This window comes from Stigmatopora nigra, unplaced genomic scaffold (assembly GCF_051989575.1).
Source record: "Stigmatopora nigra isolate UIUO_SnigA unplaced genomic scaffold, RoL_Snig_1.1 HiC_scaffold_25, whole genome shotgun sequence".
Classification (NCBI taxonomy): Eukaryota; Metazoa; Chordata; class Actinopteri; order Syngnathiformes; family Syngnathidae; genus Stigmatopora; species Stigmatopora nigra.
The window spans coordinates 2,903,453-2,929,377 of record NW_027551604.1 but is presented as its reverse complement, the minus strand read 5'-3'; the positions used below and the strand labels follow the sequence as shown (position 1 = coordinate 2,929,377).

The window sequence follows — 25,925 nt, the reverse complement described above, 5'->3', positions numbered from 1 at the left end:
AGCGTACATTACAGAAAACACAGTACATTTTTCCCAATTTAATTATCTCATAGTCTTATATAATTCCTCACACGTATATTCATTGCGTTTTTGTCCACATCATAAGTGGATCTTTCACTCTGAAAAGCATAATATCTACACTCCTATATTCCGTTTAATGGCTTGGCTGTCATGGCAACAAGAAAACTAGAAAAAAGCATGGAAATTAAAGAAAGAAAAACCTTTAAAGCTTGAAGATCTACTAGAAAATAAAATCATACAACAGTAACCCATTGATGTATCTTAGTGACACAATTAAACCTGTTTTTGACAGTAAAATACTGCAATCTGTATGTACTTAAGCAGTGGTAACAACGTTAGACAAGCACAGGCTGTCTTGAGGAAAACAATTTGTTCTCAACAAGCTGTCGACTAGCGCTCCATTTGCCGCACTCATGTTGTCAACGAACCACTGATGTTCTTCCTTTTTGACACTTGAGAAATGTTTACTTCTTTCCCAAACTTTCATTGGTGGCTTTGCTGAAAAAGCAACAACCGCTGAATAACTTTATTTGCCAACAATGGCAATTTTTTTTCTTTGAGTGATTGTTTATTGTTTTTCCATATTCCAAGGCAAGGATGCTGAGGCAGCATCCCAAATAGACAAGATGTTATACTCACTTAATGCTTGCGTCGTCTCAAACCTAAGCCGTCAAGATGAATCCCATGTTACATGTGCTCTGTTTTCATAGGAGAGGCTCTTCTTCAGAATCTTACCTAAAAAAAATTGGACTCCAGACAATATGTTTTTTATTCAATTCCCTTAACCGCTAGATCTGGGGTGGACAAACTTTTCGGCCCGGGGGCCACATTGACTTTAAAAATTTGACAGATGAGTCCCGGGTCAGCACAAGATACGATACAAGTAAAAAAGTGCATCCGTTAACAGTACATATGGAACATAAACAGAACAAAAGGACTGAAGTATTAACATATTCATCGCTCATCTTTAAAGTATAAAGTACAAAGTAAAGTAAAAAGTAAAGTAAAAAGTATAAATTACAAAGTAAAGTATAAAGTACAAAGTAAAGTAAAAAGTATAAAGTACAAAGTAAAGTAAAAAGTATAAAGTGCAAAGTAAAATAAAAAGTATAAAGTACAAAGTAAAGTAAAAATTATACATTACAAAGTAAAGTAAAAAGTACAAAGCAAAAAGTATAAAGTACAAAGTAAAGTAAAAAGTATAATGTACAAAAAAGTAAAAAGTATAAAGTACACAGTAAAGTATGAAGTACAAAGTCAAGTAAAAAGTATAAAGTACAAAGTAAAGTAAAAAGTATAAAGAACAAAGTAAAGTAAAAGTATAAAGTACATAGTAAAGTATGAAGTACAAAGTAAAGTAAAAATTATAAAGTACAAAGTAATGTAAGAAGTATAACGTACAAAGTAAAGTAAAAGTATAAAGTACAAAGTAATGTAAAAAGTATAACGTACAAAGTAAAGTAAAAGTATAAAGTACAAAGTAAAGTAAAAAGTATAAAATACAAAGTAAAGTAAAAGGGAATGTACTATTAAGAAATATTAAAATGTAATTTACAAAAAGATAGAGGGGCTGTTGTATTGTTCGTGAGTTAATAAGTATACTGTTTACTGCCCCTAAACAAACACTTCTCCAAATTAAACGTCAATACTGCCCCTGATGTTTTGTGTATGTGCTTTTGTGAAAATTTGCAGGTAATGATGTCTTCTTGGATGCTCTTCAATCCACCCTGAATCTCCCATCCAAGCATGAGCCTGACCTGGCTCAATTCTTCCATGCCTCTGGTTTCCCCTCCAGAATAGGAAATGAAAGCCCAAAGGGCCTGTGAAGAGTGTGGGTCCAATTACACAGCGGTGGAGTGTACTTTTGGATCAGCCTGCAGGTAAGACCATGTGAACTTAAGCTGTCAGCAGTCTTCACTCACCGCATGTTGGTTTTTAGTTTTAACAGAATTGGATAAGAAGCAAAAAGTAAACTCTGGATGTAGCTTAGTTGAACTAAGTAACGGACATTTAACGTATTTTCTCGCATATAAGCCGCATCCTTAAAATTGTCTTAAAATCGTTGAGATTTACAATTTCTTGCGTATAAGCCTCCCCATGATTCAGAATTTTCACCTCCATATTTATGGTTTTAATATGTAGTACAAATGTTTTACTTTGAATAGAAAATCTTCAGAAAAGTAATAGTATTTCTGAGATACTTGTTGACAGGATCATTTGCTGGATTGGACAGTTTAATCATGGTAAAATGTCGGCGCCCTGAGCAATTAATGGCAGGCACAAGTACCGTATTTTCACGACTATAAGGTGCACCGCATTATAAGGCACACCCTCAATCAATGACATTTTTTTCCATATATAAGGCGCACTGTATTATAAGGCGCACTGTCTATTTTGGAGAAAATTTAAGACTTTTAAGTGCGCCTTATAGTTGTGAAAATACGTTAATTGCTATTGACTTCCAGGTATGAAGGTAGCACTTACTACACAGTCACCTCTAGAGCCAGCCATTGTTGATGTTTTGGATTTTTTCTGGTATAAAATCTTGCAGTGGGGGAGGAGCTATATGATGGAAGATTTTGTAAACTAAGATGGCGTCTGCATATTTAACAGTATTGTTTCAGTTTTTTTTTTTTTTTTAATAACCGACAGTGGTGGTTTTTTGTTTTTGGTTTTCTGTTTTTTCCATATATAAGGCGCACTGGATTATAAGCCACACTGTCTATTTTGGAGAAAATGTAAGTATTTTAAGTGCACCTTATAGTTGTGAAAATACGGTACGTTTTTTTTCATGTTTTATGCAATATACGTATTTTTTTCTTAATATTCATTCATAAAATTTAAAATAAATTTAGTTTAGCATTTTTTCTGTTTACCTTTTCTGTATTTTACGGCTTATATGCGAGAAAATACGATAAATGACAAATTGAGTCATTTTGTTCATGAAAACAGCACAAACTCTGTATTTGGGTAATTTTGGTTCATTTTAAGAAAAGTGAGGAATAAAAAACACTTTTTGATTAATTTTGGTTATCGGGCGTTTGCAGATTTTGAAGCATTCTTTAAAAAAGTCCAATGATAGTTTTTAGGTGGTTTATTTCAGATTTCCTAGCCGCCATTCTTTGCCATTTGCCACAACATGTTGGCAACTGATACTCAAAAGGTCAAAATCAGCATTTTAATCAAACAAGATGCCATGCCAAATCTGCACATACTTAAAAAACAAACCGACGGTTCGGTACAATCTTGACATTTAATTTGTGAAAATCTGCATGATAATTATTTTATGTGGGCCGGACTATTTTACATATAATATTTAGATTTTTTTTAATAAATGGATTAAAAGAACTGGATTAAAATCCCTGAATATTATTATTTTTTATAGATCTAAAACAATGTTTATTTTAGCTTTTTTTTAAATATAATTTTCAAAATGATTTTTTAACTAAAAACAGAAAAAAATGGATTAAAAATGACAGTTATTGGTTTAAAAGGAGGAAAATCAGGAAATTTAATATACATCTATACTTGTCATTTTAATTTGATACTAAAACAGAAAGTCGGCACTCATGATTTACATTCCCGGGCCCTACAAAATGATGCGAAGGACCAGATTTGGCCCATGGGCCGCCACTTTGACACCTGTGCCTTAAACAGATTGTAAAAGTGTCTCTAAAACAATGTTTATTTTAGCTTTTTTTAATATATTTTTAGATTTTACAAAAAAAAATTGAACTAAAGACACAAAAAATGATTAAAAAATGACAAATAATGATTTAAAAGGGAGAAAATTGGGAAATTTAATATACATCTATACCCTTCATTTTTATTTCATCCTAAAACAGAAAGTCAGCACTCATAATTTACATTCCCAGGCCCTACAAAATGATGCAGTGGACCCGATTTGGCCCCCGGGCCGCCACTTTGACACTTATGCCTTAAACAGATCAGAAAAGTGTAAAAACTTACACCTGTTAGCCTCCGAAAAATATCCCAAAAACCCTCAGGGTGGTCCATAGCCACAGTCAACAGATCTTAAAATACGTCATACTAGCATATTTTTTGATTCCGACAGCCTGGGAAGAGTCTACACGTCAACATAGCAAATGCGATCAATAAGCTACGCTCTTCCTGCTGTGTAATCAACCTGACATTGCAGGTGGAACTCTGTCCGCCGGCTAAATCCCGGAGCGACGAAGAACTCGACTCAGGAACTTGTGATTCTCTTTCTCGGCGCGTAGGGCGTCATGCAGTCCACAGCATGACGCCAACATTCAATGCTTTCCCCAGTAAACAACAATTTGCTGACAGCACCTTCACAGTTTTTTGGGGGGGGTTGGAAAGAGGAACACCTACCGTTGAGGAAGCACATAAACACTTAATATATTTCCGTAGCGTGATGCTAGAATGATTTACTTTGCGTTAAACCTTCCGTGTACATTGGCAACTGACCTGATGACCTTTCATTTACAGGTGAAAAACTTACAAAATGTCAATCAGGTTAATGAAAATATAACTTATGTTGTCCAGCAACATGAAATGTGAAATCCGATATCCATTCTAACCCTTTTCAAATGTCAAACAGTACCGTATTTTCACGACTATAAGGCGCACTTAAAAGTCTGAAATTTTCTCCAAAGTAGACAGTGCGCCTTATAATCCAGTGCGCCTTATATATGGAAAAAACAGAAAACCAAAAACAAAAAACCGCCACTGTCGGATATTAAAAAGAACACAAACGCCTGAACTGAAACAATACTGTTAAATATGCAGATGCCATTTTAGTTTACAAAATCTTCCATCATATAGCACCCCCCCCCCCCCCACTGCAAGATTTTATAAGAAAAAATATAACCCTAACTCCAAAACATCAACAATGGCTGGCTCTAGAGGTGACTGTGTAGTGAGTGCTTCATACCTGGAAGTCAATAGCAATTACCGTATTTTCACGACCAAAAGACGCACTTAAAGGTCTGAAATTTTCTCCAAAATAGACAGTGCGCCTTATAATACAGTGCACCTTATAATAATAATAAAAAATCCAAAACATCAACAATGGCTGGCTCTAGAGGTGACTGTGTAGTGAGTGCTTCATACCTGGAAGTCAATAGCAATTACCGTATTTTCACCACTATAAGGCGCACTTAAAAGTCTTAAATTTTCTCCAAAATAGACAGTACGCCTTATAATACAGTGCGCCTTATATATGGAAAAAATGTCATTCATTGAGGGTGCGTCTTATAATGCGGTGCACCTTATAGTCGTGAAAATACGGTATATAATAGTATCCCTGACATCCCTGCTCTAGATTGAATTGGATTTATTTTTATTTACGCCGCACCCTCAAAAAGTCTCCGCCTAATTGGCCCACTGAAAGATTTTCGGTATGCTGTGTTGAAGTGATCCTTGATGCCCCCTGATTACAAAGCAAGCCTGTGGAGAAAATCAAGCGCTTGTCCTCAAGGGATTGTTCATTGTGTACACTGACACGAGCTTGACTGATTGCGGCCTCAAGAGTAGAAAACCTTTCCTAGCATTAGTATTGGAGCGCACATGCCGGCGTAAACTAACTGACGTTCATAGCTTTTGTCATGTTGTACCACATGAGACACGCTTGACCACTTGACTTGAAACCAGGCCTGTAATTGACGTTGCTTTTATAGTGAAAGAAGTATTAATTATAGCTTTTTAAGCAAGATGCCTGACTAAGTGACTGATGGTGCTTTTAAGTGTCAAGATATGTATGACAATTTACACCCATGTTGGTAAATTTAGACCATTACTATCAACTTTCGTCATTTAACGTCATAAACAGATTTATTTTTCAATGCGTAAATTGTATGAAAATAATACATGATGGACAAGACAGTTCAAGTTAAAATGTTCTCATTTTTTAGTCCGAAGAAATAAACTTTTAGGGTATTTTCACGACTATAAGGCGCACTTATAAGTCTGAAATATTCTCCAAAATAGCCTTATTTTTAGTGTTCTTTATATATGGAAAAATAAAATATGTAATTCGTTGAGGGTGCGCCTTATAATGCAGTGCGCCTTATAATGCAGTGTGCCTTATAGTGCAGTGCGCCTTATAATGCAGTGCGCCTTATAATGCAGTGCGCCTTATAATGCAGTGCGCCTTATAATGCAGTGCGCCTTATAATGCAGTGCGCCTTATAATGCAGTGCGCCTTATAATGCAGTGTACCTTATAATGCAGTGTTCTCGTTACCTCTGCGTCCTGCGTCTGATACGCACAGCTTTTCTTCCAGACGCACAATTTCAAGTAATGTGCTTTTTTCGGACGCAAAGAAATTTTTATCAAAAAAAAAAAAAAAAACACATATATCCGATAGCAAACCAATTTATTCCACATAATCTTTGCGAAATAATTCTCGCGTGAACGAGACTAGCAGACACTAGCAGACGAAGGAGAGAAAGCGATAGCAAGAGTTTCGTAATAGTGTAAGAAAGATAAAAAATGTTTCAGAAAAAGCAAAACAGTCTGGATAGTTATTTCGCAGTTAAAAATACAACTAGTAAGAAAAGAACTGCAGAAGATTCGATCGATGATCATGAAGCAAAACGGGGGAAGCAAGGAAAAATACGCACATTTCAAAAGACTTTTGGCTGCAAAGAGAGGAGGATCTACGAGCTGAAAGACTAGTACAATGATAAATAAACCCTAACCCTAAACCATATAATAAATAAATTAAATCTGAATGTTTATATATCGTTGCTTATGTTTTATTTGCATCCGTAGTATGTTGGGACTCGTGACAAGTTTCCTGGGACGCACAGTTTTCAGACAAGCGAATCCCTGGGACTCGCAGTGTGCCAATTGTAAAATTATCACTGTAATGCAGTGCGCCTTATAATGCAGTGCGCCTTATAATGCAGTGCACCTTATAATGCAGTGCGCCTTATAATGCAGTGCGCCTTATAATGCAGTGCGTCTTATAATGCAGTGCGCCTTATAATGCAGTGCGCCTTATAATGCAGTGCGCCTTATAATGCAGTGCACCTTATAATGCAGTGCACCTTATAATGCAGTGCGTCTTATGCAGTGCGCCTTATAATGCAGTGCGCCTTATAATGCAGTGCGCCTTATAGTCGTGAAAATACTATAGTCAGTTTTTTTCTTGATAATTGAATCTTTGCTTCTTAAAACATAGGATTTTTGTATTAATGTCATAAAAAACCTTATACATCTATGTTCTACTTAACACATAGATAGTGATTCATATCTAATTTATTAGCACCGTATTTTCACGACTATAAGGCGCACTGCATTATAAGGCGCACCCCCAATGAATGACATTTTTCCCATATATAAGGCGCACTGTATTATAAGACGTCTGCGTAATGGCATCTGCATATTTAACAGTATTGTTTCAGTTCAGGCGTTTGTGTTTTTTTAATATCCGACAGTGGTGGTTTTTCGTTTTTGGTTTTCTGTTTTTTTCCATATATAAGGCGCACTGGATTATAAGGCGCACTGGATTATAAAGCGCACTGGATTATAAAGCACACTGGATTATAAAGCGCACTGGATTATAAGGCGCACTGGATTATAAGGCGCACTGGATTATAAGGCGCACTGTCTATATTGGAGAAAATGTAAGACTTTTAAGTGCGCCTTATAGTCGTGAAAATACGGTAATAGATTTTTATATCTACCACCGTCAATGGTTTTAAAGCATCATTCACTTCCACCCCTCCCAGTTGAAATGCATTGGACATCCCATTAGTTAATTACCATTCCAGTTAAAAACATGAAAATCTGCAGCACATTCATTTACTTCATATAAAGTACAAAAGCTAACTTGAAATATTGGCTTCTCTTATATAAAGCACAAGCTAAAAAGATGCCTTTTTCAGCCAAATTTTCAGTCCTAGATACAAGATTGCAAAGCTCCTGCCAGCCTTATTAAATTATTAAAATGCTTTTGTCTTAGCCGGCCAGCAAAGTAAGTGTTACAGGCTCACATGAGATAAATCTTGGCAGTTTTGGAACAAGTAGTTCTAGCTTTTTGGCGCTAATGCAAGGAAATTGTGCGTCAAAAATGAAGGCCGACTGTCTTTTCTTGCCATTATTTTTCTTCTCTACTTGTTTACTCATAGCATTTCATTGGCTTGGTTCTCCCGGGCCACACATTTGTGCATAAGCAACATTTTGTCCAATAAATATTGAGGAAACAATAAGAAGAATTTAAGATTAGATCGGATTTGATTAAAATCCTGGCGTTTTTTTTATAGGCGTCATTGGTTTCCTAGACAATGTGGCATTTAGTGTTCCTGCATAATGTTATTAATCTGTACACATTTTTTACCCCGGTTTTTGAATAAATTTAAGGTCGGCCATTTTAATGAGTGGGTCCGTTAGCCTATATTTTCTTTTTGTATTTTTTTGTCGTTATTTTATTTTTTTAATTTTTTTAAATGAAAAAAACTTTTTTTAACCGTATTTTCTCGTATATCAGCCATCCATTTGCGTTATAGTTGTGTTAGCAGGGTTAGCATAGTCAGGCAGTCGCTTAGTGTTCTCTTATTTTGATCAAAACATTTTTACAGAATACTAAGTGGCAAAAGATATGTGGCCAAGGAATTGGGCTAAGCTACGGTAAAGCATACTGGTGTTACATGATAGCATGCAGGCTAACTACCTAAGTTAGCAATAGCATGGGAACCCAACAATTGCACCAAAAAAAAGCCTGTATGCTTTTTCAGCCTTCATTTCAAATTTGTACAATAAAATCTCATCTTCTTTGGGACCATCTCGGTCCCACTTCTGGTTTTTCGTTTTCTGTTTTTGTCCATATATAAGGCGCACTGGATTATAAGGCGCACTGTCTATTTTGGAGAAAATTTCAGACTTTTAAGTGCGCCTTATAGTCGTGAAAATACAGTATTTTTTTTAATAATGGTGAATAATTTCCATTTGAAACCTTCTCACTTGTCACTAATAGACATAATTGGGTACTCATGATTCTCTATGTTGAGATGCATATTAATAACTCGCAAGCATTCGCTTTGGCAAGCTAATAAATGATATTTTGTGTCATTAAGACCTTTTGTTTGCGTAGTCCAAAGAGGTTTAGATTGGAGTAGCTTGGCCAGAGAGTACGAGGCAGCACTTTTGCTGCCAAGCGACGACCACCTGGCTCGTATTTCCCGAATCGGTTCAACGAATGCCAGACGCGAACGTAGCCGGAGCATTGGAATCTCCTCCTCTTCCTCCGATAGTCCAAAAATGGGTGCCTAGCAGCTTTGGATATCCGGCTCTCCGTCCTCCCTAAGCAGCTTTCCGATTCATCTGTCACGGCATATCCAAACTTAAGCGACCGTGGGAATTCTGCGGCAAGATGCATGCTAATGACGGCCTCCAAAATGGCGTTTCAGTCCCCGGCTTTGCTGGGAAGAAGTGTTTGCTAGCAAGGTGTTCCTTCGAGACAAAGACAAACGCTATCTACTCTGCTGCATCCAGCGGGTTTAACAAACCAGCTCTTGACAGATAATCCATTTTGGGGGCAAAAGAATCGGCCACCTGATGGGAATTGTGCAATCCTTATTTTTTTCTTGGAAAGAAATACTTTTCAGTCTAAGGATGGGAATAAATGTGGTAAAGTCGCAATAGCTCTGCTGGAATTTATGTTTGATACAAGTAGGTTGCGTCTAAATGTATTTCAGGGTGGCTTTTCATATGTGTGGATGGGTGTGTGTGTATGTTAGCAAAAAAACGGCAATAAACTTAAAATATTCCAACAAACATAGATCCCTTGAGTATAATTTGTTCAATAACCACACATTTAAGTCAAAATATTAATTCCTGTATTCACATTTTGTTCAAATCAATAAATTTGTCACCCAAGAAAAGCCTTAAATATCGTAAAACCTCCATTTGGACGGCACCTCTATTTGAACGGCACCTCTAATAGAACAGCACCTCTAATAAAACGGCATTTTAGTGGAAAAATTGAAAAATAGAACGGCACCCTCTAATTGAAAGGCACCTCTAATAGAACGGCATTTTGGTGGAAGAATTGAAAAATAGAAAGCCACCCTCTAATTGAACGGCACCTCTAATTGGACGCCATGCCGTTGAAATAGAGGTTTTACAGTATATGTCGTTTTTTTATTTTTATTTCATAACAGTAATAAAATATTAAAAGGAGATTGTATGCAACAAACTAGCAACTCTGAAGTAGTGAAATTGTCTGTTTTTTGCAGGACAGGTATGAAGCATCATGACACGTCTTTAAAAAATATTTTTATTATTATTAATATTTAATAATCTTGCAAGATAAAGTTATCAACCCTGACATTTTAATATATGTTTGCGTTATAGTTCTGTTGAACAATCCATGTATACCTACCATTGCCTAAGGAAATTTGAAAAAATGATGCAAGTTATGTCTTCACTTTATTTTTGCTACTACTGTGTTTTTTTTTGTTTCGTTTTGACTTACCGTAGTTTCACGACTGTAAGGCACACTTAAAAGTCTTATTTTTTTCTCCAAAATAGACTGGGCGCCTTATAATTCAGTGCGCCTTATATATGGAAAAAAATTAACATGTGCCATTCATTGAGGGTGCGCCTTATAATGCGATGCGCCTTATAATGTAGTGCGTCTTATATATGGAGCGCCTTATACATGGAAAATACGGTATTTAGCTTCTCTACAGTCAAGTTTGAAATAGAATAAGGCTGGAAAACAACAAAATCTGTACTGACACTGATAAATGCAAAAAATATATTGAATAAACAATAGTACTTCAACCAATAGTGGCCTCCACGCAGAATAAAAACAAAAAATCCTAAAAAATAAAAACGTACTGTATTTTCACGACTATAAGGTGCACTTAAGTCTTAGATTTTTCTCCAAAATAGACAGGGCGCCTTATAATCCAGTGCGCCTTATATATGGAAAAAAAAACCTGTGCCATTCATTGAGGGTGCACCTTATAATCCAGTGCGCTTTATATATGGGAAAAATGTCATTCATTGAGGGTGCGCCTTATAATCCAGTGCGCCTTATAGTCGTGAAAATACGGTACTATTGTTTCATAGTTTTTTTCAACAATACAGTAAAATTTGAACTTTTCCAGCCAGTTAACTCTAGAATTGAACATAGATTTAGTTAAAAAAAAACATGTATTTTGATATAAACTTCCCATGAATGAATCATTTGCATTTAAAGCAGGTCTTCTCTATTATACTCTGAGTTTGTATTGCGGCAAAAAATATTATTCTTAAATCCCAAGCTCCTAGCCCTGATTTAAAGGATTCCAATAGTATTTTCTCCACCTGTGCATTACTACCACCCGACTATAAGCAGTGTTCTAGAATGTGGTTGTATTGAGAACAACTATAGCAGCAAAAAGACATTTTGATTCAAGTGCTAAAACTCAGACATGCAGCGTGAGCAAAAAAGCAAAGAAGTTAAACTCCACAATAGGAGCTTTTTATTGGCGCTATCATCCGGTGTCTCCTATCGAACTGCTCATTTAGGCCGTTTGTTCTCGTAAACGGAGTGAGCAGTTCATCAGTGCGACTTGTTCTTAATGTAGAAGCTATACACGGACAGAACTTTTTTCTCTTCTCCATAACTGCGCTTCAAATTGAGGGAATTTTCAAGGAGATACTAGAAGGCTTTGAGGATATATACGGCTTTTTTAATATTCTGGAATCCGAATCTTGGTAGAACATCGCTGGGATGTATCGTATTTATACGACTATTAGGCGCACCACATGATTAGGCGCACTGTCAATGAATGACATCTTAATTCTTTTTTTTCTATATATAAAGCACACTGGATTATAAGACGCCCTGTCTATTTTGGAGACATTTTTAAGACTTTTAAGTCCGCCTTGTGTTCTCACTTTTTATTTTCGTTGAAATGAACTTTTCTTCTCAATGTGAGGTAGTCTAGCTTCATTTTAGTCCAAAATACTAGAATTTGTGCAAATATGACTGTGATTTTTCCTTATTTTTCCACGTCTGCCTTCTCACTTTTTATTTCCATTCAAAATACTTTTTTTGCTGAATGTGGTAGTCTAACGTCATTTTAGTCCATATTTTTCCATTGGAAAACACTAGAATATGCCCAAATATGACTTTACATTTTCCTTATTTTTCATCATCTGCCTTCTCACTTCTTATTTTCATTAAAAAATACGTTTTTGCTGAATATGTGGTAGTCTAACTTCATTTTAGTCCATATTTTACTATCGGAAAACACTAGAACTTGCGCAAATATGACTAATTTTTCCTTATTTTCCCCACGTCTGCCTTCTCACTTCTTATTTTCATTCAAAATACTTTTTTTAGCTGAATGTGTGGTAGTCTAGCTTAATTTTAGTCCATATTTTTCCATTGGAAAACACTCAAATATGACTGTAATTTTTCCATATTTTTCCCTGTCTGCCTTCTCACTTCTCATTTCCATTCAAAATACTTTTTTTGCTGAATATGTGTGATCCAGCTTAATTTTAGTCCATGTTTTTCCACAAAAAAACTCGGATTTGCACAAAAATGACTTCAATTTTACCTTAATTTTCACCATCTGACTTCTCACTTCTTATTTTCATTCAAAATACTTTTTTTGCTGAATATGTGGTCATCTTTCTTAATTTTAGTCCGTTTTTCCATCGAACTCGCTCACAGCTTGTTTTGCAGAACAGACTTTTCTCACTCGATAAACAAAAGATTTCCCCCACTTTCACCACTTGTTTTTCTATTTGCACATTCTCCTACAGCCATTCCAAATGCACCATTTTTTCTTTAAAACTCTGGCCTTGGGGAGTCTACATATCAGCAAAGTTAGCTTTAGCCTCATACGCAAATACTGGTTTGTTTGTCTTCTTTCCAAATTCCCACTCTTGGACCAGTGGCTTCCACGTGAGATCGAGCACGTGAGGATGAATTGGCTGGCTGCCATGCAAATATTAATCAATCTGTCATCACAGCTGAGAGAGGAAAGCGTTTAGGGTGGCCATGCCACCAAGGCTCATTCATCAAGCCCGGGAATTCTCCTCTGCGGTGTCCCTCGTTCTCACCAAAACATAGGCTATAAACCAGATCAGTCTTCACTTGGGTCTCCCGACAGGCACTTAGATTGCTTTTGCATCTGTAAATTTGGTTCTGTTCTTCAGATTTATGGCTACAATTAGATTTTTGCAATTCTGGGATATTCATTTGTGGGGAGGATGTAGGTTTGGGGACTGGCACATTTTTTGACATAATACTTTTACAATTCATTCATTATTCTTTATGTCTAATGGTTAATCGTCTTCAAATGTTCGTTAAGAGACGTTGCGTGGACCGATGGCTCAAAAAGCCAATGGAAAAACATACAAATGCACTTATATAAACCTTCAATATACTTATATAGGCCTTAAACATAAATCATAATACAAAATATATTACTGAATCAACTTCAATTTGAACAATTTAAATTTATGAACAATTTCAACTTATGAACAATTTCAACTTATGAACAATTTCAACTTATGAACAATTTCAACTTATGAACAATTTCAACTTATGAACAATTTCAACTTATGAACAATTTCAACTTATGAATAATTTCAACTTATGAACAATTTCAACTTATGAACAATTTCAACTTATGAACAATTTCAACTTTTGAACAATTTCAACTTTTGAACAATTTCAACTTATGGACAATTTCAACTTTTGAACAATTTCAACTTATGAACAATTTCAACTTATGAACAATTTCAACTTAGGAACGATTTCAACTTATGAACAATTTCAACTTAGGAACAATTTCAACTTAAGAACAATTTCAACTTAGGAACAATTTCAACTTAGGAACAATTTCAACTTAGGAACAATTTCAACTTATGAACAAGCGCTCGAACAATGTGTTACTACACTGTTAAATATAACATAACATCAGCTAAGAACTTTAAAAATATATATTATTCATGCTTTCCTATTCTACAACCTCAGCTTTTTAATTGTGTTCTGAGTTCCCCACCCCCAAAAATACTTATATAGTTACAAAGTTTACACTCAAAAAAACACGGAATACAACATGCCAAAAGGTTAAGTACTCTACTATTTGTCATCCATGTTCAAGAATTGATAAACTTGATTTGTTATTTCCAGAGTTTTTTGTTGAAACTTGCTGTTCTCTGTTTGAGAGTTGACCCGATAGTGCACCTCATTTTTACCTCACCTGCTCCAGGGCAACGTTAAATTATATTATTTATCGAGTTATTTTTTTCTCTCTCCCACACAGGAGAAGAAGTTTGTGACTTTTTTCTGAGGTTTACTGAACCAGCAGCCATTCTACCTATTGCCCTTCTTCACAAAAACGGGACTTGAAATCAATCAAAAATTGTTGTTGGGAAATCAACAAATGACAAATGCCATTTAAATTCAACGACCTCAAATGTCATGGATGTTTGAAACAAGCTGACTCACGAGTAAGTAACAAAAATTCACAATTTTAACATTGACAAGTCACTCTTCTATTGGTAGGCAAGGTTTTGACATATTTGGGTAATAATAGTAATAATAATAATAATAATAATAATAATAATAATAATAATCGGAAATATGCTTTGTCATCATCATTGACTCAACAAAAGCCTAATTGTCATCATACCCAGAAACTGTGTATGACGAAAAATTGATTGGAGAGCATAGAGCCACTGCACCCGTGCGCCGCCATTTTGGATCAAAATATGTTATTATTATAAAAAAAATAAGCTATTTTAGTTAAATACATAAAAAATGAGTTGTTTTTTTAATCGAAAAACGGTATAGGCCTTAATAAAAACAGATTAATTCCTTTTCTGTGTGACTTATCATCACATGGGTCGCACAAGGGGTGCCGGAGGTTATCCCAGCCAATTATAGGGGACACCCTGAATTGGAAGCCACCCAATCACAGGGCACCAAGAGAAAAACAGCCAATCACAGAGAAAGCCAGGGTCAATTTAGCATCCAATTAGCCTAGCATGCTTGTTTTTGGGGATGTGGGAGGAAAGTGGACTACCCAGAGAAAACCCACACAATGGCTAAGATTATAAAGGCCACCATCAATGAATGAATACATTTTTCATACCTGAATATGACACATACTTAATATTCATTTGTTCTTCATCTGTTTACATGATAGTTTTATTCATTGTTAAGTTATTAGTTCATTTTCCGAAAAGGAAATTATGCTAGGTTACAAAACGGGCAATGGTTGGGTCTTTTGTGGTTTTTTTTTTTTTACGGTATTCTATCAAACACTGCGGACTTGTGTTGTAATCTTCACGAAACATTTTGGGTCAGAATTGTTACCTGCAAGCTTTTCTGGGCTATCGGTGTAATTCCAAATTGCTTCATTGTAAGAAATCATTGTTGTAGAACAGGGCACTTACCCAGCGACACCGTTGGGAGTACTTTACCTATTAGGAGACCACACGCTGACCTTCATCCGTGTCCTTTTTTTCCTTTCAGGACTCTCTCTATCTTCTGACTGCAAACATGAGTGAAGTTTTATAGTTTCTTTTTGTTGAAATGGATGACAAAAGTCGCCCCAAGACTTGGCAAAGTCTCTGCAAAAGTAAGTGGACACAAAACTAAAATACAACTGTATTTTCTTGCATATAAGACGCCTCTGCGAATAAGCCGTACCCTTAAAATGGCCTTAAAATTGTTGAATTTTACAATTTATCTCTTGTAAGCCGCCCCCTGATACTATAACTACAAATACAACTACTACTACTACTGCTAAAAAAACTACTACTACTAAAAAACTACTACTACTACTAAAAAACTACTACTACTGCTAAAAAACTACTACTGCTAAAAAACTACTACTACTAAAAACTACTACTACTAAAAAACTACTACTCCTAAAAACTACTACTCCTAAAAACTACTACTACTAAAAAACTACTACAAATACTGCTACTGCTACAACAAAATCTACTACTACTACTACAAAAACTACAACAACAACTACTACTACTACTAAAAAAACTACAACTACTACAAAAACTACTACTACTACTACAAAAACTACTACTACTACAAAAACTACTACTACTTATACTACTACTACCAGAACTATTACTACTACTACTACTACTACAAAAACTACTATTACTACTACTACTACCAGAACTATTACTACTACTACAAAAACTACTACTACTACTACTACTACTACTACTTCAAAAACTACTACTACTTCAAAAACTACTACTACTTCAAAAACTACTACTACAACAAAAACTACTACTACTACAAAAACTACTACTCCTACAAAACCTACTACTACTACAACAACTACGACTTTAAACAGTACTTAGATATTAAACTCTCTCTCTCTCTTAGATATTAAACTCTCTCATGAATATAATTTTGAGAGCTGCTTTTAACCGTAAACTCTCTGTCACCATTTGACCGGCAACCAAAAGACCGGCGACCAAACGTCCGAGCACCGAGTACAACTATCTTCCAATCATTGAATGAATAGGAAAGTCATATATTTCAAGAAAAAGAAAAATTCTTCAAAGTATAGCTAATGACCTTCCGATCAAGAAGCACTTAAAGTAGCTCAAAATCGACGCCACTTTGTTTGAAGTCTTACGGCTTCCTGTTGCAGTCCCAACCCAAAAAAAAAGTCCAATTTCTTTGATTGACTCGAGAATGAGTCTGTGTACTATACATCACTCAATGTCGGTAGCCAACAGGGCAATTCCTTTCAAGGCGTTTAATTATGATGGCGTCCATCGAGCGAAGCAATTGGACTTTTCTGTACTCAGTTATATGCCGCCGGGGTTACTTCACAAATACACATTTTTGACATTTTGGCTACATGGGGCCGATAGGAATCGAGCGTAAATATGAAAGGACGCTGCACTTCTAGATGATATTTTTTTTTTGGAGGGGACATCCAGTGACATTTTGTGATACGAGAGTTTGAGTTTTTATGTTATTTGTTTTGCCTTCCAAGCAAAAATAACAAAGCATGTCGACAGCATTTTATGATAAAAAGACATGGCATTTCGTCAAATGGGTTTTATCTTTTTGGAACAAAAGTTTTAAATGTGTTTCTCATGTGTATTTTTTAACTCAAGGGGGGGAAAACTTTTCAGCCCCGGGGCGACATTGACTTTTAATCAGAATCAGGTGGTCTTATACGAGAGAAATGGTAAAATTCAACGATTTTAAGGCAATTTTAAGGGTACGGCTTATACGAGAGAACGTCTAATATACGAAAAAATACTAATAGAAAACCTTTCATCCAAGATATTGCTTTAAAAGTGAAATAAATGTGATGTTTTGTTATGATACATTAAAAAAAACTCCCGAATCCCCCACCAAAACCTTCCGATCATGACACAATATTTCAATTTATGTCTTTCACTTGAGAATGGCGCTGTGCAACATAAAAAGCAAAGTAGGGCTGTAAAGGTTTAATTGTCAATTTGATGGAGGCCATTAGCACACCAGGGTCATGCAACATATAAAATATTGATGTCCAATGAATTATTGCCAGCACTGGTTAAGACACAAATGGGCAAACTACGGCCCGCGGGCCGGATGTGGTCCGCGAGGCGTTTTAATCCGGCCAAATATCTAAGTACTGTTAAATATCTAAGTACTGTTAAATAACTATGTACTGTTTAATATCAAAGTACTGTTTAATATCAAAGTACTGTTTAATATCAAAGTACTGTTTAAGATCAAAGTATTGTTTAATATCAAAGTACTGTTTAATATCAAAGTACTGTTTAAGATCAAGGTACTGTTTAATATCGAAGTACTGTTTAATATCGAAGCACTGTTTAATATCTCAGTACTGTTTAATATCCAAGTAATGTTTAATATCCAAGTACTGTTTAATATCCAAGTACTGTTCCATATTGAAGTACCGTTTAATATCGAAGTACTGTTTGATATCGAAGTACTGTTTAATATCGAAGTACTGTTTAATATCAAAGTACTGTTTAATATCCAAGTACTGTTTGATATCGAAGTACTGTTTGATATCGAAGTACTGTTTGATAACGAAGTACTGTTTAATATCGAAGTACTGTTTAATATCGAAGTACTGTTTAATATCGAAGTACTGTTTAATATCGAAGTACTGTTTGATATCTAAGTACTGTTTAATAATTAAGTACTGAAGATAGTTATTTTTTTCACGTTATATGCCAGATAGTTTTTTTTTTTTTACGTTATACACAAGATACAGCTGATTTTTTTCCTCCAATTTCATTCATAGACGTCAAAATAAATTTAGTTTACCATTTCATCTGTTTATCTTTTCTCTACTTTAAATTAAATGACCATTTCGGCCACGTCATGGCGTTCCGAGCATATCAAATCTAACTTATGCGCATATAAGCCATACCCTCGATTCAGTCATCAAAACTATACAAGTACACTATTAGTTTTTCCATCACCACATTTACCTGCTTTGAAGCTTTTAATGGGGCTGATGAACACAAACTTTGAAACCCTGCCCAGGAGAAATAATTTAACCAGCGGTCACCTTGTCTCTGACCCGGGGTCACCACGTACTTTGATTCAAAAGGACGAGGACTGAGGGTCTAAATGAACAGCGTTCCGCACTAATTCAGCGGTCCTCTGCGTATGCTTGTTTTCCTTCCAACCCCCGTAATTAATTGGCCTTGATGAGCATGGAGATGCTAGTAATTGGGCGATTAGGGATCCCTTAGACTTCATGTTTTAACATGAAGATGAAACACAGCATTTTAATGCATATCATTAAAATACCCTGAGTGTGACCAGTACTCTCCCTCAAGTATATATTTATATTTAGCTAGAGAATTCATTCATTTCCAGAGCTGCCAACCTCTGTCAACCCCATTTTAGGAGTACCGTATTTTCACGACTATAAGGCGCACTTAAAAGTCTTTAATTTTCTCCAAAATAGACAGTGCGCCTTATAATCCAGTGCGCCTTATATATGGAAAAAACAGAAAACCAAAAACCACCACTGTCGGATATTAAAAAAAATACAAACGCCTGAACTGAAACAATACTGTTAAATATGCTGATGCCATCTTTGTTTACAAAATCTTCCATCATATAGCTCCTCCCCCACTGCAAAATTTTATACAAAAAAATCCAAAACATCAACACTGGCTGGCTCTGGAGGTGACCGTGTACTTCATACCTGGAAGTCAATAGCAATGACCGTATTTTCACCACTATAAGGCGCACTTAAAAGTCTTAAATTTTCTCCAAAATAGACAGTGCGCCCTATAATCCAGTGCGCCTTATATATGGAAAAAACAGAAAACCAAAAACCACCACTGTCGGATATTAAAAAAATACAAACGCCTGAACTGAAACAATACTGTTAAATATGCAGATGCCATCTTGGTTTACAAAATCTTTCATCTTATAGCTCCTCCCCCCCCTGCAAAGTTACATAGAACTAACAATAAGCCCACTTTTATTCCTTTGTATTAGTCACTAATACTAATAATTATTGCAAAGAATGAGTAAATTATCAAAATATTTATTAACAAAATTCTCCTTTTGCATTATGAACAATATATTATGAACAAGACAATAACACAAGAACATAAATAAATGTCAATTCATGTTGTCTGTACGTACTAAAACACTGCGCCCCCTAGCGGATAATACAATAAATACAAATTTTAAAGTAAATTCATATTTTTTAACACAATGCAGCTTTCTTCCCCGGGCCGTACCAAACCACCAGAGGGGCCGAATCCGGCCCGCGGGCCGTATGTTTGACACCAAGGGCTCTCGAGGACCAGACATGGCACTACGGTGCTTTGTGGAATAGCTTGCCCATCTTCAAATATTTACAAATGCAATAAGAAACAATCTAATTATAACTTTCCCTGTGCAAAGTTCACCAGCAAAGGAGGACGACTAAAGTGGGAGGGGCCAGGTGATGAAAAGCAGCTGAGGCGGCACAGCAATTAAAGAATTCCTCTCCACGTGGACCATGGTAGGACAGGCAGATGGTGCAAGTCGCAATGCGTCACGTGGTTCTACGCGTATAGGTTCCGACCCACTGACAGTGGGTCCCCGTTGAGATTTAGCGCGGCGAAATGAGCGATTAATCAGCACGAGGTGGACTTTGCGCGTAAGCAATTCACTTCCCAGCGAGTGCTGCAAAAACCTGCTGACATGGCAAATGGGCGGCCATGACATCATTTATCTTCCTGCTCATTTGAGTCCATGTCGAGAAAGGTCTTAATACACACTTTGCAGAAGACAGCGCCTCTATAGGCTTGACCCTATATCAATTCAGTAAGGAAATAAAATACCCATCCATCCCTTTTCTATATAGTTTATGCTCAGTGGAAGATGGATTTAATCCAAGTCCGGTTTTGCTCGTGACCGGACGTTTGGTCGTCGGGTCTTTTGGTCGCCGGTCAAATGTACTTAGATATTGAACAGTACTTCGATATTAAAGAGTACTTTGATATTAAACGGTACTTGGATATTAAACAGTACTTCGATATTAAACAGTACTTTGATATTAAGCAGTACTTCGATATTAAGCAGTACTAAGATATTAAACAGTACTTCGATATTAGACAGCACTTCGATATTAAACAGTACTTAGATATTAAACAGTATTCCGATATTAAACAGTACTTCAATATTAAACAGTACTTCAATATTAAACAGTACTTCAATATTAAACAGTTCTTCGATATTAAACAGTTCTTCGATATTAAACAGTACTTAGATATCAAATAGTACTTACAAATCAAACAGTACTTCGATATTAAACAGTACTTCGATATTAAACAGTACTTCGATATTAAACAGTACTTAGATATTTAACCGTACTTCGATATTAAACAGTACTTCGATATTAAACAGTACTTCGATATTAAACAGCACTTAGATATTTAACCGTACTTCGATATTAAACAGTACATAGATATTAAACAGTACATAGATATTAAGCAGTACTAAGATATTAAACACTACTTAGATATTAAACAGTGCTTCAATATTAAACAGTACTTCGATATTAAACAGTACTTAGATATCAAACAGTACTTAGATATCAAATAGTACTTTGGTATCAAACAGTACTTCTATATTAAACAGTACTTCGATATTAAACAGTACTTCGATATCAAACAGTACTTCAATATCAAACAGTACTTTGATATCAAACAATACTTCGATATTAAACAGTACTTAGATAGTTTTGGCCAATCCAGTTGGTGTTATCATGTCTCTATGGGACTAAGTGTGTCATTTTGGCCCATTTAGAATGATGTGGCATCTGGCCTCTGTTGTTTTGATGATCTCACATTGTCATTCCCTTGTACGCTCTCATCCATTTACACGTTTCCCCGTCCTTCACTTTGCCACATGCGAATGAAGGCATGGCAAAGCGACAGATGTTAGCCAGTGTGACATTTCGCAACATCCAGAGGCGGTACTGATGCTGACTCAGACGTTCGAGGTCTAAGGTTAAAGATGGCTCGGCATCTCGTTGCCGTTTTAGCCCACGGCAGAGTAAACATTGTTTACGCATGTGACATTTGTATGTCTGTTTTGGACACACGCGAAAAATAACACAAAACTGAATCTTCATTTTAATTTTAGCCTTTTTGAGGATAATGCAAGTCACTTTTGGGCCGTGGATTCAGCACAAGATACGATACATATGAAAAAGTGCATCCGTTAACAGTACATATGAAACATAAACAGAAAGAAGGACTAAAGTATTAACATACTCATTCATCATTAAAGTAAAAAGTATAAATTACAAAGTCAAGTAACAAGCAATGTATTAAGAAATATTAAAATGTCATTTTAAAAAATATATAAAATGGCTGTAAAACACGAAAAACAAAAAGGAGTGAAAAGAGCTACTGCCACTGGCTTCCACGCGGGGAAAAACAAAAAAATAACATTATTTGAACAACGTAGCAGGCCGGATGTGGCCCACAGGCCGCAGTTTCCCATGTCTGGACGAGATGAAACATTTCTGGGATATGATATAGTATTTTGCAGGCAAAATATAGCAGTACCGTATTTCAACGACTATAAGACGCACTTAAAAGTCTTAAATTTTCCCCAATATAGACAGTGCGCCTTATAATCCAGTGCGCCTTATATATGAAAAAAACAGAAAACAAAAAACCACCACTGTCGGATATTAAAAAAACACAAACGGCTGAACTGAAACAATACTGTTAAATATGCAGATGCCATCTTAGTGTACAAAATCTTCCATCATATAACTCACACTTAAAAGCCTGAAAGATTTTATACAAAAAAATCCAAAACATCAACAATGGCTGGCTCTAGAGGTGACTGTAAAGTGGTGAGTGCTTCATACCTGGAAGTCAATAACAATTACCATATTTTCACGACTATAAGGCGCACTTAAAAGTTTTAAATTTTCTCCAAAATAGACAGTGCGCCTATAATATAGTGCACCTTATATATGGAAAAAATGTCATTCATTGAGGGTGCGCCTTATAGTCGTGAAAATATGGGAGTTTGCCCATGTCTGGTTTAGAACTTTATTTCAATCCTTGCATCAAATCCTCCAGTCATGTGATCTACCAATAGCACCCTTGAAGTAGACCATTTGAACTATTTACCAGCAATATTTCACCCTATATTCCCCTGTGTGTTCTTCCCAGATGCTAACGGTACATTTTATGGCTAAAAAAGTGTGTTGGGCCGCCCGACGTCGGGTCAGTAAGACCTCCAAGAAGCTGCCGGCGGACTCTTAATAATTCTGAAACCCGACTCGACTGGCCAGACACCAAACATGCCACTCGGGTCACTAACTGCTGGTCTTCACTACGCCGGAGACCATCACAAAGCTCAAAGGTACATTTCACTTGATGAATACTGCTTTCTTTTTTTTGTTTTGTTTTTCTCTTTACAATCCCATGCTGCTTTGCACTCGGGAAAGAGACAGAAAATCTATCGGAATCACAATAGACTTAAAAGCCTGAGGGTGTTGAAAGATTTTTCCGACCTCTGTTTGTGACACGTTTCATTTTTTTTTTTTTTACCTTCACTTTTTCCAAAAAAAAAGACAACTTTTTAATGAACAAAAGCCAAGTCAATTTCGGAAGAAGACTTTTATTAGAGAGCTATTTCATCCTGTTTTAAGACAACAGGAGTTGTGGTACTTTGTTTTGGCATTTACGTGTACTTCAAGTCCAGAATAATATATTTTACCAATACTCAAATTTTATTTCAACATGCTATTTAAACCCTAAAAAGTGATATTTTTCCTCCCAGTTGCACTACAAAAAGCTTTTACGTCATATTTTGCCCTCTGAATCCAAAGGTACAAAAATCTTTCAAAATAAATAAATACTTGATCGGCTACATCGGTCTTTTGGTTGCCGGTCTTTTGGTTGCCGGTCTTTTGGTCGCCAGTCTTTTGGTTCCTTTTGGTCGCCGATTTTTTTGGTCGCGAGTTTACTGTTGAAACCAGCTCTCAAAATTATATTAATGAGAGATAGTTTAATATCTAAGTACTGTTTAATATCTAAGTACTGTTGAAACCAGCTCTCAACATTACATTCATGAGATTTTAATATCTAAGTACTGTTTAATATCTAAGTACTGTTTAATATCTAAGTACTGTTTAATATCTAAGAACTGTTTAATATCTAAGTACAGTTTAATATCTAAGTATTGTTTAATATCTAAGTACAGTTGAAACCAGCTCTCAAAATTTCATTCATGAGAGTTTAATATATAAATATCTGTTTTCAACAGTACTTAGATATTAAACAGTACTTCGATATTAAACAGTAGTTAGATATTAAACAGTACTTAGATATTAAACAGTACTTAGATATTAAACAGTACTTCGATATTAAACAGTACTTAGATATTAAACAGTACTTAGATATTAAACATTACTTAGATATTAAACAGTACTTAGATATTAAACAGAACTTAGATATTAAACATTACTTAGATATTAAACATTACTTATATATTAAACAGTAGTACTTAGATAATAAACAGTACTTAGATATTAAACTCTCTCATGGATCAACAGTAGATATTTAATATTAAACTCTCATGAATATAATTTTGAGAGCTGGTTTTCAACTCTCTGTCACCATTTGACCGGCGACCAAAAGGGACCAAAAGACCGGTGACTAAAAGACCGGTGACCAAATACTACTATAAGGGGCTCTTAAAAGTCTTAAATTTTCTCCAAAATAGACAGGGCGACTTATAATCCAGTGCAGTTTATATATGCATTGTTTTTAAATGTGTCATTCATTGATGGTGCGCCTTATAATGCGGTGCGCCATATAGTCTTGAAAATATGGTAATCTCGATTTTTACCTTAGATAACACACAGAACCACCCTAAATTAGCTTTTGGACATATATCTATATATCAATATCTATCAATTGACACATTATGAACATTAATGAATTGAGATGGACAGAATTTTTCATTTGTATTAATGCCATCTTTTTTATTGTTGCTATTTTAAATTCACCCTTGAACCATTTTATTTCCCATTTTACCATCTCTGCATGCATTTCAATTCTCTTTTGTTGCCTTGCCGCGGGTGTTTCTAGTCAGACTCGGGAGAATAGAAAAAGAATTATGCAGGTGAAAGACTAGATGGCCTCCTTACACGACTCATTCTACTTCAACTTTGTACATTATTGTTCTAGAAAACTCATACCGAGTCACTTGACAATAGCCAACGGGTTGTAATATTTACTCTTTCGTCTTACCCCAATAGGAAGCATCATTAAGGGTCATTATTAACCTTTTAAAGGCACAAAATGTGCACTTTAGTTGAATACATGTTTGAAACAATGAATGTAAAGACTCGATTCATCACGGCAAAGGTTGCCTTTTGTTGTAAATGACTGAAAGAGTAGTGCGTTTTCAATCTGTGAATTTAGCTGGCATTTGATGGAAGATAAGTACAGTTTAAACCTGTTTACAGCTGTAATATGTGACATTTTAAAGTTGAAAGTGCTTCCAATAAGAGAGGAGTCTTATTAGCGTATTTTCACGACTATAAGGCGCAACGCATTATAAGGCGGATCCTCAATGAATGACATTTTTTCCATATATAAGGCGCACTGGATTATAAGGCGCACTGTCTATTTTGGAGAAAATTTAAGACTTTTAAGTGTACCTTATAGTGGTGAAAATACGGTAATTGCTATTGACTTTCAGGTATGAAGCACTCACTACTTTACAGTCACCTCTAGAGCCAGCCGTTGTTGATGTTTTGGATTTTTTTGTTCAAAATCTTGCAGTGGGGGAGGAGCTATATGATGCAAGACTTTGTAAACTAAGATGACATCTGCATATTTGCCAGTATTGTTTCAGTTCAGGCGTTTTTTGTTTTTTAATATCTGACAGTGGTGGTTTTTCGTTTTTGGTTTTCTTTTTTTTCCATATATAAGGCGCACTGGATTATAAGGCGCACTGTCTATTTTGGAGAAAATTGAAGACTTTTAAGTTTGCCTTATAGTCGTGAAAATACGGTCAGCATTTTTGAAGGGGCATCCCTACTTCACAGAAATTCACTTATTGCGGGTGGTCTCCGGTACCCATTAACCGCAATAACCGAGGGACCACTGTACAAGCAGGTGCATGTCAGTGTTCCCTCAAAATTTTCATGTAAAACATGCTGTAAAACACACAAAAATAAGAGTGGATAGAGCTACTGCCACTGGCTAACACGTAAATGGCGCCATCATGGGGAAATGGGTAAAAAAATAACAAAAAAAAACAAAAAATAAGTTTGGATTTCATTTACTACGCGCCATATGATTGCTGCTGCGCAGAGAAGACGAGAATAGTGCGCAATTGCGCAGCTTAGAGGGAACATTGGTCGCCAGTTTTTTTAATCGAAAAACGTCAA

At 35.7% G+C, this 25,925-nt stretch overlaps 1 long non-coding RNA gene across 1 annotated transcript; it reads left to right on the top strand.

Annotated features, from left to right (window-relative positions):
• Positions 1 to 1,715: 1,715 nt before the first annotated feature.
• Positions 1,716 to 22,861, top strand: LOC144191979 (uncharacterized). Its single transcript, XR_013325021.1, has 4 exons — positions 1,716 to 1,901; positions 14,289 to 14,475; positions 15,503 to 15,608; positions 22,690 to 22,861. It is a non-coding gene; the product is annotated as an uncharacterized LOC144191979 (long non-coding RNA).
• Positions 22,862 to 25,925: the final 3,064 nt, after the last annotated feature.